The 6,888-nt window shown below is 54.4% G+C and overlaps 1 long non-coding RNA gene across 1 annotated transcript; it reads right to left on the reverse strand.

The window, feature by feature from the left end:
* Positions 1-395: 395 nt before the first annotated feature.
* On the reverse strand, positions 396-2,793 carry LOC144955551 (uncharacterized). Its single transcript, XR_013641713.1, has 3 exons — positions 2,701-2,793; positions 938-1,073; positions 396-453 (listed from the first exon to the last, which is right to left on the reverse strand). It is a non-coding gene; the product is annotated as an uncharacterized LOC144955551 (long non-coding RNA).
* Between the last annotated feature and the right edge of the window lie 4,095 nt (positions 2,794-6,888).

Here is a 6,888-nt window from a genome sequence, read left to right on the forward strand (position 1 = left end):
CAGACACACACAGACACACACAGAGACACACAGATATAGAGATACACAGAGATAGACACACACAGACGCTGCGCTAGCAAGGCCTGGGTCAGAGGCCACACCCACGTGTCTAGCAGGGGCATCAACTACACACACAGAGACACACAGAGACACACACAGTGACACACAGACACAGTGATACACAGACACACACACACAGTCACACACATACACACAGAGACACACACACAGACGCTGGGCTAGCAAGGCCTGGGTCAGAGGCCACACCCACATGTCCAACAGGGGCATCAACTACACACACAGAGACACACACACACAGACACACACACACAGACACACACACAGACACACACAGTGACACACAGACACACACACACACAGAGACACACACAGACGCTGGGCTAGCAAGGCCTGGGTCAGAGGCCACACCCACGTGTCCAACAGGGGCATCAGCTACACACACAGAGACACACACACACAGACACACACACACAGACACACACACAGACACACACAGTGACACACAGACACACACACAGAGACACAGACACACAGAGAGAGAGATATACACAGAGACACACACACAGAGATATACACACAGTGACACACAGAGATATACACAGAGACACACACACACACAGAGATACAGACACACAGACACAGAGATACACACACACAGATATATACACACACACACAGACACACACAGACAGAGATACACAGAGACACACACACAGATATACACAGAGAGATACACACACACACAGATACACACACAGACACACACACAGAGACACACACACACACAGACACACACACACAGATATACACAGACACACACACACAGACACACACAGAGAGATACACATACACACACACACACACAGACACCACCAACCACCACCAACCAACCACCACGGATGGGACCCCGACTCACCGACCAGCCGTGGATTACGAGGAAGGATCGGGCAGACGAGTTGAATCCACAGCGCAAGAGCTGAGCCACATCCGTGATGGGGGACACGAGGCAGCCTGGGTCGTCCTCGCCAGCGCCCTCGGCCCGCACCCAGACGCTGCGGGCAGGGGGAGAGTCAGGCAAGGAGGGGGGGTAGGTGGGTGAGCACGTGGAAGGTAGGCCCTCACTTCATCAAAATGGCCGCCGTGAACCCCACCTACCCACACGGACATCGTGAACCCCCACCCACCCACACGGCCACATTGAACCCCACCCACCCACACGGACATTGTGAACCCCACCCACCCACATGGACATTGTGAACCCCACTCACCCACATGGACATTGTGAACCCCACCCACCCACACGGCCATCGTGAACCCCACCCACCCACACGGCCACAGTGAACCCCACCCACCCACTCCACCCACCCACTCCACCCACACGGCCACAGTGAACCCCACCCACCCACACGGCCACATTGAACCCCACCCACCCACACGGACATTGTGAACCCCACCCACCCACATGGACATTGTGAACCCCACCCACCCACACGGCCATCGTGAACCCCACCCACCCACACGGCCACAGTGAACCCCACCCACCCACTCCACCCACCCACTCCACCCACACGGCCACAGTGAACCCCACCCACCCACACGGCCACAGTGAACCCCACCCACCCACACGGACATCGTGAACCCCACCCACCCACACGGACATTGTGAACCCCACCCACCCACACGGCCATCGTGAACCCCACCCACCCCATACTCCACCCACCCACTCCACCCACACGGCCACAGTGAACCCCACCCACCCACACGGCCACAGTGAACCCCCACCCACCCACACGGCCGTCGTGAACCCCATCCACCCACACGGCCATCGTGAACCCCACCCACCCACACGGACATCGTGAACCCCACCCACCCACACGGCCATCGTGAACCCCACCCACCCACACGGACATTGTGAACCCCACCCACCCACACGGCCATCGTGAACCCCACCCACCCACACGGCCACAGTGAACCCCACCCACCCACACGGCCGTCGTGAACCCCACCCACCCACACGGACATCGTGAACCCCACTCACCCCACATGGACATTGTGAACCCCACTCACCCACATGGACATCGTGAACCCCACCCACCCACATGGACATCGTGAACCCCACCCACCCACACGGACATTGTGAACCCCACCCACCCACACGGCCACATTGAACCCCACCCCCCCACACAGCCGTCGTGAACCCGACCCACCCACACGGGCCGTCGTGAACCCCACCCACCCACACGGACATCGTGAACCCCACCCACCCACACGGCCACAGTGAACCCCACCCACCCACACGGACATTGTGAACCCCCACTCACCCCACATGGACATTGTGAACCCCACTCACCCACATGGACATCGTGAACCCCACCCACCCACATGGACATCGTGAACCCCACCCACCCACACGGACATTGTGAACCCCACCCACCCACACGGTCATCGTGAACCCCACCCACCCACACGGCCACATTGAACCTCACCCACCCACACGGCCACCGTGAACCCCACCCACCCACACGGCCACAGTGAACCCCACCCACCCACACGGCCACAGTGAACCCCACCCACCCACACGGCCACAGTGAACCCCACCCACATGGCCATCGTGAACCCCACCCACCCCACACGGCCGTCGTGAACCCCACCCACCCACACGGCCACAGTGACCCTCACCTGACATGGCCAGGCAGGGTGATGTTTTCGTGGCTGAGGATCGATGGCCCAGTAGTGACGTTGCCTGCAGCAGCACCAACATCATCATCAGCATCATTATCATCAACAACATCATCAGCATCATCAGCAACAATATAATCAACATCATCATCAGCATCAGCATCATCATCATCAGCATCATCATCAGCAACAACATCATCCGCAACATCATCAGCATCATCATCAACATCATCATCAGCATCATCATCAGCATCATCATCAGCAACAACATCATCCGCAACATCATCAGCATCATCATCAACATCATCAGCATCATCATCAGCAACATCATCATCAGCAACATCATCATCATTATCATCAACAACATCATCATCAGCATCATCATCAGCATCATCATATTCAGCATCAGCAACAGCATCATCATCATCATCAGCAACAACATCATGAGCATCATTATCATCAACAACATCATCAGCATCATCAACAGCATCATCATCATCAGCAGCAGTATCATCATCATGTGAGTATTTGTGACTGAGTGTCTGTGAAGAAGTACTGAGGGCGATCCGGAGTCTGAGACCAGGAAAGGCACCGGGCAGAGATGATCTCCCAAGCGAGACGCTGAGGGAGGGTGGCGTTTGTGCACAGACTGCCCTACATGACATGATAACAACAGTCTGGACCACTGGATGGGTTCCGCAGGATTGGAAGGATGCCCTGGTGGTCCCCCTCTTTAAAAAGGGGGACCGTACCGACTGTAACAACTACAGGGGCATCTCACTCCTCAGTGTGCCGGGAAAGGTCCTGGCAAGGATTATTCAACATCGCCTTGCCAGGCACGCTGAGGAGAGGCTTGTGGAGCCCCAATGCGGTTTCAGGAAAGGGCGGTCCTGCACGGATGCCATATTTTCTGTCCGTCTGCTACAGCAGAGGTGTAGGGAATTCCAACAAGACCTACATCTCTGCTTTATTGACCTGGTCAAGGCCTATGATACCATCAGTAGGCCTGGGCTCTGGGTTGTTCTTCATGGTTTCGGAGTCCCTGACCCTCTGCTCACGATCATTAAGGACCTTCATGATGGTGAGCGGGCCCGGGTCAAACTACGTGGCCGGGAGTCGGAGCCTTTCCCTGTACACCTTGGGGTGCGACAGGGATGTCCTCTGACTCCCACATTATTTAACATCTATTTCGACCACGTAGTTCGTGAAGCCTTCAATAGCTGTACCGGGGGAATTTCCATTTGGTACAGATAAAATGGGAGGCTGATCGATGCCCGGTTAAGGGATGGCTCCCTATTGCTCAACCACGTTATGTATGCCGATGATCTGGTGTTTGCCCTCACTCAGGAGGAGTTGGAGACGCTGCTGCTGAGACTGGAGCGTGCCACTAAGAGGTGGGGCCTTACCATCAGCCCCACCAAAACTAAGCACCTGCCTGGGTATTTTGTACCATCGGGCACTCCACCCCCACAACTCCCAATCGGTGATGGGGCAGTTGTGGAGAGAGTGGAGAGTTTCCCAAACCTGGGCAGTGTGCTCATGACCGGCTCTGGTCTAACAGCAGAGGGCTCACTCCGAATCAGTCGAGCGGCAATATCTTTTCATCGGTTGCGTAACGCTGCTGTGTGGAAGCTACCTGGTCTGTCGCTCCGCACGAAGCTTCAGGTCATTTCGGCCACGGTCATTTCCTCCCTTCTCTACGCTTGCGAAACGTGGACCCCCCTAATGGAACATCTTCGCCGATGAGAAACATTTAGGCTGGCTTTGCCTACGATCCATCCTGGGTTTAACCTGCAGGCTGGATTGTGTGAGGAGCTCTCAAATCCTTGAAAGATCTGGGCATAGTCCCATCGGTGAGCTCCTCCGGCAGGCAAGGCTGCGTTGGCTGGGTCATGTAGCCCGCATGCCCAGCCACCGCATGCCTAAACAGGTTTTGTTCGGCCGGATCGAGGGGGCTAAACGGGCGCGGCACGGGCTGGAGAAGAGATGGAGTGACGTGGTACAGGAGGACGTGGAGCTGAGTGGACTTGCCGATGACTGGTACCAGCGGTGTCAAGATCGGCCTCAGTGGAGGAGGCTCGTGAAGGACGCTGCTACTGGGCAGTTGGAGGCAGTCGCCCTCCAACAACAACGGAAGGCGGAGGAGCGACGCTCACAACAACGAGCGGAGCGCCGGGTGGCTAAAGCACAGCAAGTTGGTACAGTAAGGGGCACAGGTGGTGCATCAGCCAGTCGTCTCGGTCATCTCGGTCAGTCGACCCGTGGCACCTGCTGGGTCTGCCCCGTGACCTCCTGCCAGCGGGCGTTCGACACTTCACGTGGCCTCAAGGTGCACATGGCCTGGCACAAGCGTCGTGGTGACGTCACCGCCACTTAGTGGCGAATGGCGGTTGTTGTGGTTGTGTCTGTCTGTGTGTGTCTGTCTGTTTGAGTGTGTGTGTGTGTCTGTGTGTGTGAGTGTCTGCGTCTGTAAGTGAGTGTCTGTGTTTTCTGTGTTTGACTGTGTGTGTCTGTGTCTGACTGTGTGTTTCTGTGAGTGTCTGTCTGTGTCTGACTGTGTGCTTCTGTGAGTGTCTGTCTGGTTCTGACTGTGTCTGTCTGTGTGTGTGAGTGTCTGTGTGTGTGTCTGTGAGTGTCTGTGTGTGAGTGTCTGTGTGTGTCTGTGTGTGAGTGTCTGTGTGTGTATGTGTGTCTGTCTGTGTGTGAGTGTCTGTGTGTGTGAGTGTCTGTGTGTGTGTCTGTGAGTGTCTGTGTGTGAGTGTATGTGTGTGTCTGTGTGAGTGTCTGTGTGTGTCTGTGTGTGAGTGTCTGTGTGTGTATGTGTGTCTGTCTGTGTGTGAGTGTCTGTGGGTGTCTGTCTGTCTGTGAGTGTCTGTGTGTGTCTGTGTGTGTCTGTGTGTGTCTTGCCCCTGCAGCCTGTTCGAGGCTTCCTGGTGAACTTTTGTCAGGACTCCGCTCATGAATATTCATGAGCACACCACAACACGTGATGCGCTCATTAGCATATCTCATAAATATTCATGAGCACCCAACAACACGTGACGTGCTCATTAGCATATCTCATGAATATTCATGAGCACGCAACAACACGTGACGTGCTCATTAGCATATTCAAATTAATATTAAAGCACCAGATACAATGAATAGATGCATTGGCACCTATTTAACATTAATGAGAACTTGACAATTTGTACTCATTAGCATATTAACAGCAGACTCATTAATATTCATCAGATGCTGAGTCTATGGGTGGCAGTGTTGAGTCTATGGGCAGTGTTGAGTCTATGGTGCAGTGTTGAGTCTATGGTGCAGTGTTGAGTCTATGGGTGACAGTGTTGAGTCTATGGTGCAGTGTTGAGTCTATGGTGCAGTGTTGAGTCTATGGGGCAGTGTTGAGTCTATGGTGCAGTGTTGAGTCTATGGGGCAGTGTTGAGTCTATGGTGCAGTGTTGAGTCTATGGTGCAGTGTTGAGTCTATGGTGCAGTGTTGAGTCTATGGTGCAGTGTTGAGTCTATGGGTGGCAGTGTTGAGTCTATGGGTGGCAGTGCTGAGTCTATGGGTGGCAGTGCTGAGTCTATGGGTGGCAGTGTTGAGTCTATGGTGCAGTGTTGAGTCTATGGTGCAGTGTTGAGTCTATGGTGCAGTGTTGAGTCTATGGGTGGCAGTGTTGAGTCTATGGGTGGCAGTGCTGAGTCTATGGGTGGCAGTGTTGAGTCTATGGGGCAGTGTTGAGTCTATGGGTGGCAGTGCTGAGTCTATGGGTGGCAGTGTTGAGTCTATGGTGCAGTGTTGAGTCTATGGTGCAGTGTTGAGTCTATGGGTGGCAGTGTTGAGTCTATGGTGCAGTGTTGAGTCTATGGGCAGTGCTGAGTCTATGGTGCAGTGTTGAGTCTATGGGCAGTGTTGAGTCTATGGTGCAGTGTTGAGTCTATGGGCAGTGTTGAGTCTATGGGGCAGTGTTGAGTCTATGGTGCAGTGTTGAGTCTATGGTGCAGTGTTGAGTCTATGACAGTGTTGAGTCTATGGGCAGTGCTGAGTCTATGGGTGGCAGTGTTGAGTCTATGGTGCAGTGTTGAGTCTATGGGTGGCAGTGTTGAGTCTATGGTGCAGTGTTGAGTCTATGGTGCAGTGTTGAGTCTATGGTGCAGTGTTGAGTCTATGGTGCAGTGTTGAGTCTATGGTGCAGT

Source organism: Lampetra fluviatilis, unplaced genomic scaffold (assembly GCF_964198595.1).
Source record: "Lampetra fluviatilis unplaced genomic scaffold, kcLamFluv1.1 SCAFFOLD_1285, whole genome shotgun sequence".
NCBI lineage: Eukaryota > Metazoa > Chordata > Hyperoartia > Petromyzontiformes > Petromyzontidae > Lampetra > Lampetra fluviatilis.